The following is a 13,075-nucleotide window of genomic DNA, read 5'->3' on the forward strand; positions in this document are numbered from 1 at the left end:
GCTGAGGAGGCTGTTTGAAGTCCCAGCAGTTATTTTTGGGGAGAAGCCGTAGTATTGCTAATAATAGGTATCAATGCACCTTGATTCCAGTGAAGGTAGCAATTAGCTGGGGGAATTGGAGGAAGACTTAAAGGAAGAAAGAACGCAACTCCTCACGCAGCCTCTCCGAGCAGCGTGGCTCTCGGCTCATCCACACCCAGCACAACGTCCCTGAGGGTCTATTTTGGATTACAGCAGGGAGGCGGCAGCACAGGCTGATCAGTCTCCACGACTGACCGTGGCAGCTCAGGGTATGAGTGCGGCTACAGGAAGAAAACTCCCTCAGAACCAGCACCAGCGCTTGAGTCCTGCCCAAACCATTTCTGCCATATGTCTGTGGTACAGCTGGGAGTTGGGGAAAGGAAAGGGTTTGAGTTTGGGCTTATTGTAGGTATCTTGTTGGCTTAAAATAATAACAGAATAGCCTACTGGGCTTGGCTGCACCCTGAGCTTGACTCCCCATGAACAGGAAGGATTCTTGCAGCATCTGAATCATCCCCATTAATCCCATCACTTCTCACACTCTCAGAAGAGGTGAGAAAAGGCACAACCTTTATGTCATTATTCCCCATCTTTGTCAGAGGTCCCTGAGAGCTGCGTCGGCCCGCGTTGCTTGGTGTTTGTGGGCGTGAGACCTGTGGTCTCGACCTGTGCAACAAGATCTTTGTAAGGAAGAGTGGTGGGATCTGAGATGTCTCAAAGTGGGAATGCTATTTCAGCAGCTCTCCATCATCCGGAGGCCCTTGTGGAGGAATAAACTGGCTCTTTCCCTCTCTCTCTAAACTGCCCTCGTGTATTAGATGCTCTTGAGAACAAGCAAATGAAAGGAGGGATCTTATTCTCAAAAGTGACTTTCTTTGCTTTTCTGCTATGTGTCACCCAGTGACAATTCTCAGCTGAGCTTGTAGGTAACAGGGCTTAACTCTGCCTTGCATCATCCTGTAGAGTAAGGCCGGGCTGTGGTCTGCCGTGAGAGGGAACCCGCAAGCTCTTCCACGCACACGTGCAGCAATCCGGGAGGAGGGGAGTGCTTGTGACGAGTCGTTTGGCCAGCAGTGGTCTTGGGGAACATAACCGTTGGTCTCCTCTCCAGAGAGCAGGGGGGCTTGTCAGTGGGAACCGAGGAGGGTCGCTGCAGTCGGGGGTGGGAGGTAAGGTGGGAAAGGCTTGCCCGATGCTCTGCCCTGGCCGTGTGAGCTATGCCCCATTCTTTGGAAAAGATGAGTCATGTGAAATGATAGCTCTGCTTCATTCCCAGCTTGGTACCTGCCTCCTGGCTTGGACTTAACTTTCCCTGCTGTCGTTCCTCTGACGAGCACCAGCCACGGCCAAGGTGTGGTCAGGCAGACCTGGGGCGTGATGGCATAGCTCTGGCCAGAATCTCCCAGTTTTCGTTCCGCTTCCCTCCCTAGTGAGGAGTGCTTGAGGTGGTGAGGAGGAGGAATGTCTACTGAGATAAACAAAGGTGTGATCTGAGCAGACCAAGGTTACACGTGACGGGGTTGCTCCAGCAGCGCACAGCGGGAGAGCCCAGGTGCTCCAGGCTGGTGGATGCGAGCTCTGCTTGCAAGGCTACGGCCTGCCATTGAGTTATTTTTCGTGCTGCTCGCTCTGCTGCGTCGCTACAGACCTCCTCGCGCACGCAGCTCTCCTGCTCTTTGGCAGATATACCTCCAGCTCCTGAACGCTGCAGCCGCCGTGTCATTTCTGCCGCCCACAGGCCTGCAGGTAAGCCAAGTGCCATCAAGACTCAGGCCTGCTCAGCCAAAGCGAGCCGTGCTGTGCTCCTGGCTCCTTCTCAGGAGGAAGGCTTGACCAAGTGACATTGACCAAAGGCAAGAAAATCTTCCCAGATTGAGTATGGTGACGTAGGGGTAGAAGGGACCCCCTTTACGTGTCCTTATGGCTGCAGGCACGGTGGCTCTCGCTGTTTGTCTTGGGGTCTGTCACAGAACAGCCTGTGTTCCTCTGACCATGGGATCTCTTGCCCATCTTTTTCAAACACTGGGTTATCCTGTAGGGTTTACATTTGGTGTGCCGGGTCTGTGCGGGTTGCCTGTGGCTACCTTCTGCCATCTTCTGAGATAACTTAAGCATTCATTTTTGGCAGTGACACGGAGCAGTCCTTATCCGGCCCTCAGTGCGGGTCAGTCTGTGCTTAATATGGGTCTGGACAGTACGAATTTTTCCCTGATCTGCCTGGTCCTCCTTGTCTCTCTTCAGCATCGAGTTAGAAGTGGATCGTTGGCCATTCCCAGTTAAGTGGGTTAACTCTGTGTCACAGGGCCCTGATTAGCTGCTCTTCAGCTTTTCACTTCCTCTCCTTCTGTAATCCGGTTGTCACACAGGAACCTGTTCTGCCAGGTAACTGGTGACAGCTAATGGCAACCCCAGCCACAGCCGCGTTGTAGCGCAGCCTTTCCCAGTGGGAAGATGGGGCAAAAATCCATTCTCGGAGCATCCTTCCATTCTTGCTGTGACCCAGTTAGGATACATAGTGACACATCTTTGTTTCCCCTTCGGGCTTCCCTGCCTGGCCGTGGACTGCTCTGGCCGGTCCCTGTTCATCTTCCAGAAACTTTTCCTGGACTCCCCAGGTAGACTCAGCCCAGAGACACGTGCAGCCCCGCCGCGCTCCTGCTCTGACTCCACGCACTGCCCTTTCCGCTCCTCTGCTCCGCTTGGCAGGAGCGTCACAAAAGGGGAACCCGTCCTCTCACCCCACCTTTTGTAAATGATGATCCCACGTGTTTGAGGTCCCGTTACTGGAGCTCCGGTGGCCCCTCTGCACCTGGGCAGCCACAGCAGCTAAAGACGCATCTCTCTGCCGCAGCGCTCGGGTCCACAGGCCCATTGCTACGCTTGCAGAAGTCTTGAATTGCAGCAACAGCAGCAGCCTGGGGTTTATCACACCTTGAGCTATTTGGGTCAGGCAAATCTAAGAGAAATAGTCCACTTTCAGACCCGAGCGGGATTTGTTTGATTTTTTGTATCTGCCTTAACTTTTAGCTGACTGTCCAGATTTGGCTTGGGCTTTCTCCACCTATCCTGTTGCTCATCTTACTCCCAGCCCTTCCAGACCCTGTGTTTTTCTCACTCCTGCACACGATTGAGCAACTGAAAAGCTTGGGGCCACATACCAGCCTGCCACCTCAACAGCTTGTGCCGGCTGGACGTAGATTGCCAGTCCAGCAACCACGCAGCCGGGTCCTGGTGACACACCCCAAATAATTTGTCTCGGAGAGTGAACCTCCCTCATTCTTCCCATGGTTTCTGCCGGCACCACCTCCATCCCGCTGGTGCGGCTCTTCCTCGCCCGCACCGCCCACTGCCACAGTCACCTTTGGCTGCGGCTCTCTTTCCGCCGGTGAGAGCGCCCGCGGCGTGCCTCCGAGGCTGCCCTGCCTCGGCCTTCCTCACCAAACGCCTTCGCCTCCTGCACGAGTGTTGCCAGCTCCTGTCAGGGCAGTTCTCCCATGCCCGTCTCAAGCTGCATCACGGCAGAGTAGGCACGTCAAACAGGCGGGGACAGGGACTAGAGACTGGTGCTGGAGAGACCCACCTGGCCCCGCAGCCACCTACCGACGTATCGCCGTGCCGTTTTTCTGCCTGGGACACCTTTGCTGGCAGCTCTCTGGAGGCCTGAGCAACCACAGCTCCCGTCAGCCGCAGCGGTGCTCCGTTTGACATCTCCCTATCACTTTAAAGCTTACCCCATCGCAGACCTGCCCTGTCAGTAACCCTCCGGAGGGGTTCTTGCCCACAAGTCCGTATATTCTATCCAAAACCCATTCTGGCCCCTGGGGATTCAGGCGAAGGACAGCTGATGCTTGCTTTCAAGCCGGGCGCTCTCTGACCCAGAGAACAATGGCTACAGCTCCTCGCTTGGCACTCTGTGGAAGGATGGTGCTTTTTTGAAGTACGGCTTACTGTAAGCTTTCTGAAATGCCAGGCTTCTGTGCACATATCACCAGTGTTAATAATTCCTCTGGTCACAATGCATCCAGACTTTTTTAAGAAGGCATTAGAAAAATCTTTGCAAAAGCGGGAGCCGGCCACAAAACTGCAAAGAGATCAGGATGGGAGTAGTCACAGTTACCCAAGCCTTCCATCACCCTATCGCTTCTTGAGGGAGAAACTATTTCAGCACCTGTCGCGTGTGCCTGCTGTTATCGAACCTGGAATTACCGTTACCACAACGTCCGTGGCTACCGCAGGGGTTAAAACCAAACCTCCTTTTGGGCCTCTTCATCCGTGGCCCACACGGCGATGCATTTAGCTTGGGAGGCTGACCTTTCTCTCTCCAGATACCGTCTTGCCCGTTGCGTGCTTCACGGTAATGACACTAGAGGTGCTTTGGCAATCTCGAGCCTCCGTGAGTCATGTGTCCCCCTCAGCGGGTTTCCTTGGAGTGCGTCAGCCGGTCATGTCACAAGAGAGCTGGAGGAAGCCTCTGTGACGGTCTGGGGTTACATCAGAGAGGCGGAGGACGTTTGGACAACTGGTCCTCGTCCCCGCTGAGGCAAGCCTTGGATTGCACAGTGCATCTGGCACCTCATCTCGGGGCTGCGCGTGAGAAGGGCTGGTGCGGAGCGCAGGGAGGAGAGAGAGGAGGTTAAATGGGCTGGAAAGACAGATCACGCACTCGTTGCAAACCTGGGCTGGGTCAGCAGCAGTTATCCTTTGTGCTTATGATGAAGAAAGAATCGTTGGATGGATGGACGGACGGATGGAGCAAAGAACGGATGGAAGGAGGGAAGAAAGGATGGATGGAAGGAAGGACAGATGGAAGGTGTTCCATCAGTAAATGTAGAAGTTTGGTCTTGCACAAATAGTCATCATTATTTTAATAAAGCCGGTGCCAAACCTAAATTACTCCAGCACTCCCATTATATAATTCCGTCCTGTATGATTAAAAGCTTTCCCAGCAAACTGGGAGATTAAAACAACTGATCAAAAATTATTGAGCAATCTCTCTGCCCTTCCCTGATGGATGCCACTCTGATCTTTCTGACCCACTCACCAGAGGGCATCGGCCTCGCGATAGGAAAACCCCGCAGGAAATTAGGCGATGAGATGCAATAGTGAACAGGCACCAGCCCCAGCTGGGAACCACCGTTCGTCCGCGGACGTTTGTCAGTGGTCCCCAGTGGTCCTGTGGTGGTGGCTCTTTCTATGCCTTTTGTCGGGCTGGTTGTTGATGCCCTTCATTATAACGGGAAGCTGAGGCGGTTGTACAAGCCACATGAATGAGGAAGAGAAGCCAGTTCAGCTGCCTCTCCCAGAACTGCTGTCGTTTAGGCGGTAGAGGCAGGGAAATAGACGGCAATTTCAGGAGAGAAGAGTAACTGATGGGAGGTGGGTATCCATCTGGATACACACACCCACAGGGGAATAACGCCTTCAGGTCACTGCTGAGAGGGGCACAGTGGAAACCGACTGAAGAGTCGTAATAAGGGGACAGAAAATCTGTGAAGAATAGAGTTTAGAAGAGGGCAAGAAAAGACACTGAGGCTTTTGACTGTAAAAAGGACACAGTATTGAAATTAGGAGGAAATGGGAGAACTCAGTACCTTGCAAAATCAGCAGACCTGTGGCCTCCCAGACAGTTGGTGCTCATTCAGGAGGTCCACCTGCTCAGCCCACCTGTGCCAAGAACATCACTGAGACAGCAGAGCAAGGCGCAGCAAGTTCCAGCCCTTGTAGAAAGCTCACCAGGAAGGACAGGAGCATTTAAATGAGGAAGGTCAAATACCAGAAATCAGACTAGATTTACAGCAGCTGGAAAACCCAGGCAGGGTGAGTCCAAGCCGTCGTTTTCATTTTAGAAACCAAGCAGCCTGGTTTCTAAAAAGCTCCAAGAGCCACAGCTCCTCTCCTCACTAGGAACATGTTTGTCTTTTGAACTGGGAAGAAAATACGCCAGAAAAGGGTCTTCCCCGTGCCACCCTCAGCAGCTGCAAAGGCTCAGCCGGGGAAAGGTTGCTCTCAGGGCTACCAGTGCCCGGCCACCGCTGCTGGCGTCCCCGGCCAGCCTCCCACAGCTCTGAGCAGTGCCCTGTCCCGGGCCATGCTGTGATTACCGCTCCTTGGTCCTGAGTCACGTAATTCCTCCTCAGCCGTTCGCCCCGCGACGGCATCCCCGTGCAGATAGCCCGACACAGCCAGGCGAGTCAGCCGCTCCGCTCCTGGGGACGCAGGGCTCTCCTTCTGCAGGCAAGTTTCACTGGGGATTTCTCCACCCGAAGGATTTTTCTGGCGGAAAATACAGGTTCTGAAACAGGCAAATAATCTCATTTAGGATTGTTTCTTCTCCCAACATATTCACCTATTTATTTAGTCTTCCTTTCCGCTGGGATAACTGAACTGGGATATTTCATTTCAGCCAGTTCATCACTGGTCAAAACCTGTTGTTTTTTACCGTCTCATTCAAGCTGTTTTGTTCCGATGAGCTCAAATCAAGCAGAGGGGAAAGAAATCCATTCATCAGTCCATACCCTGCACGGTTGGGTGCCACATCACATTTCTAGCCCTGGTTTCATTCCCACCTAGTGGTCACCTCCGAGACTACATCCCCCGCTTCCAGTGTCCTTTGCGTGGGACATCCTGGCTCTCATCCCACTCTGGCATGTCTAGGGCTCGGGTATCGGAGTCGGTGCAGCAGGGAGGGAGGGTGGTAGCGCAGCCTCCCCCCCTCGTCCTGCCATGGGGAGTTGGCTCGGAAATTTCCTGTGGAAAAGCAGTGTTTTGCGCTCATCCCCACAATGGCAGAGAGCATTCTGAGCTTACAAAAATTTGTATGTTTGCATGCATCAAAAAAGGTGGAAATTAAGGCTTTCAGTGTTTTCTGAAAGCAAAATTTGGAGCATTGCCCACTCCAACATGGAAAAAATAATTACGACATTTTGGGTGTAACGCCCTGTTTTGGAATAGAAGTGGAAGCTGGAAAGCCTGATCTGAAATGCATGGCGTCTCTAGAAGGCTCTCACCATTCCTTGCGCGTGCTCTCCTCGGGGTGGGTGGCCATTACTGCAGGCTCAGTTTCCTGATATTTACCAGCAAAGTCCTCCTTTCTTTCCAAACTGACGGCTAGCGTCAGCTGCCGAAGAGCGATGCAGCCACCGAGAGTATTTTGTCCCTTGCAGCCGCGGGTACCCTGACCCTCGGCCTGCCTTTGGCGGCGGCTGGAAGCGATGCCAAGTGATATGACAGATTTTATTCAACCCCACAGCCGCCCTTCCTGCAAATCCATCAACTTCAAAACGAGCTGCTCAAGCTCATGGTCTGGGAATGCGAGAGTCACCGTGTCCTCCCGGGGATCTGGCGATGACCTCAGCCCTGACGCGTTTAGCCCACCGACAGACACCCGGGACGGCAGGGTCTCCGATTGCCGCGGCGCTAATTGGGCAGTCGTGGGTGGCAGGGAAATGGCAGGCGAGCAGTTTGTGGCACGCTTTCGCAGAGGCATTGCTAACATTGCGCGCGAGGCCGCTTGTTGCTGTAGGTCAGCAGGGCCCCGAGCAGCTCCGTCTCTCCTCCTTTCAGTTTCTTCCAAAACATTTAATGTGTTTGCTTACTGTGTCGCTTAATGCGTAGCGCGTAACACCTGCGAAATGAAGAATTTGGCATTCGCAGGGGGTCGGGATCCTTGAAATGTGACTCTTGAATTGACACTGCGCGGAACATTTCTGAGTTTTCGTACAAAGCCTTGTGCATTTTTTTTCAGCTCAGCTCCTCTTTTAAATGCTTTTTATTTTATTTGCCACCACTCTGCTAACGTGGGGGAAAAATGGCTTTCTGGCTGCAGTGCTTAGTGACCTGTTTCAGGCACGTCAATCTTTAAATGCTAAAATAATTTAAGTGTAGTCAAACACCATTGAATTTTCTCTCTCTTTTTACACAGAAACACGTTAGTTCCAGGCAACTTGAGGAAGCTTGGGAACAACTTTCCGAAGTGCAGAATGAATGAGATCCTTCATTATCAGTGAAGGAGGTAAATCTTGAATAAAGATTTCAGAAGACAGTGGGACAGAGGGGCACAATCCTGTTACCAAAAGCTTGTGCGTTAAAGGGGTCCGTGGGGCAGATAAATCCATCCTGCTCTCCTGTACCTCTCGCCGTGGCAAGGGAGCAGAGCTGAGCCCTGAGTGGTGGGGACCAACGCGCTCACCCTGCATTCGCCACCTCCGGGTTCCTCCCTCCCCATTCGACGCAGACCTCTGCTCCTGCTGAAGCTGCCTGGGCGAAGCCCACAAGGGGAAGAGGAGCCCTGCAGATGCTGGTGATGTTAAAAAGCCTTTTAGGAGCAGAACGAGACCTCTTGTCAGCAAAGCACGGCCCACGCAAGCGGGATACCTGAAGCCAACTCAAAGCGGAGACTCGGTTTTGCCTCAGAGGGCGCCTCCACGCAGTCAGACTTGGGCGGACCCAAACGCGCCAGGCGGACAGCGTTGTGGCCTGTCAGTGTGAGCTGGTTTCTGTCCAAGGACTTTAAGAATAGGGGTTTTCCTACATGAGGGCAAAGCTACCTACAGAAGGAAATGAGACTGCGCCTAGGAAACCTCCTTGACAGCATGAGTGTGCAATCTTTATGCAAACGAGACCTTACTCACGCAGTGTGTCTCAGCAGCCCGCTCCTGGGAAAGCGCCGGCCCCACACTCCTGCTGGAGGGGACACAGGCAGCAGGCGAGGAAGCGGGGACAGGAGGTGCGCTGCCGGCATGGGTTTCCCTGACGGATGGACCTGCCTGACTGGAGGCGGCCTCGCAAAGCACTCGCTCACCGATCCCCCTTCCCGAAATGAATGCCCAAACGGCCAGGACTGACTTATTCCAGTGGCACCTTTTCGGTTTGCCAAACTTCATGCTTATTTGCTAGCACCGTGGCACAATTAAAGGCAGCCGACGTCACGAGGGCACAGCGCTTGTAGCCAAAAGTAGGCACTACCAGCAAACAATGGGATTTCCAAGGAAGCATAACAAACATGCCCGTGAAATGCAGTGTTCTCCTGAGCTCCATTGCTTGCTCATGGCCTGTGAAAAAAACAAAATCCAGAGTGATCTACGTAATCATTGTTGCGCGTAGGAAGGCTTGCCTGGGCTTTGTTATAGGGAAAAAATCTGGCTTTGGCAAAGGCGAGAGGAAAGGAGTTTCTAATTGCTGTAGGCTTCTCTTTGTGATTCATTGTTTCTTCACATGCGAAATGACTTCAAATAGGTAAAGAAAATTCACCTCCTGATGCACCGATGGGAAGGCACTGGGCAAAAGCCCAGCTGTGGTAAGGCGGTACCAGATGCCCTCCTCTTCCCAATGGTGGGGTGAGTCAGAAGGAAAACCATTCCCATCAGGGGAATACTGTGAGTCTCGCTTATGCCAAAGACCCTTTGCTCTGCTCCAGCTGGAGGGAGCTCAGCAGACCCGCGCCCGACGTGGGCTGACAGTAATGGGTCCCTCCAACAGCTGGGCAAAGGGCCCTTCGCGGGTGATCAGCCCCAGACAAAAGTTGCCTTGGCTCAGAGAAGGATCAAGAACGTCTTCGTGCACCATTTCTGCTCAGTTTGCCCCCACCGGGCCAGAATCCGACCTTTGCCTCATCCTGTTAGTCTAAGATCTGAGAGAGTCGGGGGCTCTGGATCCACCTGCCGTCAGGCGGGAGGTGGATGGGCTGCGCAACCCCTAGTGACCGTGGTGGACATGAGAGCAGGGCCCTGTGTTTATTTCTAAAATCTGTGTTTGATTACGACGTCAGATGATAGGACTTGAGCTGCAACAAACCAACGAACGCAGTGGAGAGGAGAAATGGGCCTGCAGCGACAAAACGGCAGCCCCTCTCTCACGCCATGGGCTGTACGTGTCGTCGTAAAGATGCCGAGACAAAAAGCGTTCCGTTTGGGTGGGAGAGGACCCCTTCTTGGCTGAGGGGATGTTCCTGGGTTCCTGCAGGGGATGGATCCAGGCAGCTCACAGCATTTTGCTGCTGGGATGAAACCCTTTCAGGCAGGAGGACGTCCGGGCTCTGTTCATCTGTGTGTGTTTACCCGCCTCACCAGCTCCTCAGCTTGGGAACCAGTCCGAAAAAAACGTTGTGCAAGGAAGATTATAAAGTAAAAAGCTAAGACTTCAGCGGCACTTCCAGGAGAAAACTCTCAAACAATCCTCACATGTCCTTTATTTCTCTATTACTCTGGACACGATGGGAAGTAACACGCGAGACAGAAGAAAAACATCACGCTATTTCTGTCACGTGTTCCCAGTCCTCATGCGCGGCTGCCGTCCCTCAAAACGTGCAGCACCGTGTAATTTACTCACATGCTGTGTGCTTTCACAGGAGCTGTGATACACATCTCCGAGGTGACTTCATACCCAAGCCACCAAGGTGAGGAAAGGGATCTATTATTCACCCCGCTTAACAAACTCAGTTAGTCAAACTACCCACTGCCACTTTCATTGGCGCCAACGCGCTTTAGATCAGCCGGACTCTCATGGCCAGGATCCTCTTACCTTAAAGGTAACCCCAAATTGTTGCTGCTCCATCTGTACGAGGCCATCTCAAGGAAGCTGGCCTTGCCTTGTGACTATAAAAGATTGTTCCTCCACCGTTAAAACTAGCTGTTGTGTTTGCCCTGCTTTAGTACCCTGTGCTCCTTAAAAAGAAGGCTGCCGTCAGCATGTGATAATTAAAAGCCACCTCTGCCTACAGAAAGTCACTTTGTTACAGTAAGCAAAAAACTCGTTGCCCAGAAGTCGCGTGAAATGAAGAAACCAGAAAATTCATGCTAACTTCCCAGGTATCGGAGGTAACCATGCTTTAGCTTTTAAAAACACCACTTAGTGTTTAGATTTCTGCTCCAGCGCTTTGCAGCTCAATCTCTAAGAGACTAGGGGAAAAAAGCCTATATTTTCCCAAGTATAGACATCATTTTTCCAACCGCCACACCGCACGCATAATTATACACATTCTCAAAGCTGAGTGCATTCTGCGGCTGAGCTGCAAGACCACCAGAACTCAGTGAACAGCAGCCACGTAGCTGTTGCTACCTTGAGCTCAGCTCCCCATTTAAACATTTTTTTTTCTCTTCTTCTTAGAATGAGTACTTTTGGAGCACTTAGAGAATGAGCCGGTAGCTCCATACACCTTTGGAAAGCGATGAGCCGGCTGTTCTCCGTAGGGACCGTGCTGGGCTGCAGTCCTGGAAACGTTGCAGAGAAGAGAGGCGATCTGGTGATTTTGCCCATCTGACGATGGTATGCCGAATATATAAAATAATGGGCAGTGCAGGTGAAACGCTGTTGTGTAAGGTAAAGGGCCGCAGTACTGTTGCTGGGTAAATCGGTGTAATGGCACTGACTGCAACAGCCGAGCTCTGGCCTCCGTTTCTTTAGGGATTGCTATCTAAAGCACCCACCCCTTTCTGTCCCGCGGGGCTGGGCAAGCGTCGTCAGGAGGGTGGGTGTTCGCTGGGTCGCCGTGGGGAGCCTGCCTCGGGACGGGGGCGTGGGTAGAGCTGCGAGCTGGCCCCTGAACGCAGAGTCCTGGGGGAAGTTTCTGCAAATTGCCCGAGGAAATGGAAGAAAGGGCAGCATTTTTCAGGGCTCTCCGGCGTGGCGGGGTGAGGCATTAGAGGAGGAGGTGGTTGGCGAGGGGACGGCTCCCCGTTCTAGCGTAAATCCAGTGTTGCTTCACCCATCACGGCTTCAGGCCCTTACAATTACTGCTGGGGTCAGGATCTGCCCCCGAGCGCTTGCAAATTGAATTATTGCACAAAAAGGAGTGGGTGAGCGCTGGAGGATGTGTTTGGTCCAACGAGAGCTGCTCGGTGTGTGCGGCGTGGAAAATAGAGCAGTTGAAGCCCAGGGCGGCGTGCGAAGAGCAGGCAGCTTCCCAAAAAACCTCCCAGCACGTGGCAGGATGGTTGTCCCGCACAGGCTTGCAACGTGTTCCCCACCACTGATGCAAAACTGAGCCCAGCCTGTCCTGCTCAGCTGTATCTAGTGCCAGCGAGCAGGCAGCAACAAGAGCCCCAAGGATATTCTGCAAATGATCAGGCCTTGTTCCCCATTGCCTGCCATCTGTGAAAGCCTGGGCACAGCAAGCGTAAAACCCCCCCGCTGTGATTAAGTGCGTAAATTACCCCCTTTCTGGACAGGTTTCGCTCACGCAGTCCCTGCTTCAGCCTAACTCTCGGGGAAAGGAGTGGAGCACAGGGAGAACGTCATCGTCTTAGGAAAAACTTATCCGCTGAAGGCTTTCACGGCAGGGATGCACAGCCATCCGAACGCCCGCGTATCTCAGAGGCTAGCAAAATCTGTACCGATTTCCCGAAGGGCATTATCCGGGCCTTGCCCCTTCCCTCCTCCCCAACACCCCGGCTTCACATTTGCATCCTCTTTATGACAGCAATCTGGGTTTACATCAGCAGGAACCGGAGTCACACACGCCTCACTTCAAAGCTCCCTCCCTGCCTGTGAGGGAGCTGCTGATAGCAGAAGATACTGGCGTCTGCAGATCGCAAGTCAAGTGAAAGTCTGGTGAGCTGCCCAGACAGACACCACTCGGGTTTGAGTCATTACCCTTTTCCACCTGTTCTCAACTGGATGGATGAGAAAGGATAACTCATGTTCAAACACCCAGGTCAGCTGTGCCCGCCCTTGCAAAATAAACATTTGATGTCAGTGAAGAAAATTAATGGGCAGGTATTTGAGCTACTTCCTTTCCCTTCACGCATTTCTCGGGGGTTTTTATCAAAAGTAAAGAGAGTGAATAACGAGATCGCAGTTGGCAGTCGGACTCTTCTGGAAGAGAGGATGCCCAAGCGTGCTCCACCAAGGCCGGGCAGCTGTCAGCATGGATGTCGCTTTGCCTCCCTGCCTACGCCCCGGATTGGGGACAGGACGGGCTGCGCACTGGCCACCCTGTCCTGGGTGAGGGCAGGGCGGCTTTCCACCCTGGTCCCCAGGGTCAGAGTGGAAGGAAATATAACTTAAATACGTTGCCAGGCTGGGGGCTCCCAGCACAAACCAGAGCTGACAAGGTGCA

This window comes from Larus michahellis, chromosome 5 (genome assembly GCF_964199755.1).
Source record: "Larus michahellis chromosome 5, bLarMic1.1, whole genome shotgun sequence".
Lineage (NCBI taxonomy): Eukaryota > Metazoa > Chordata > Aves > Charadriiformes > Laridae > Larus > Larus michahellis.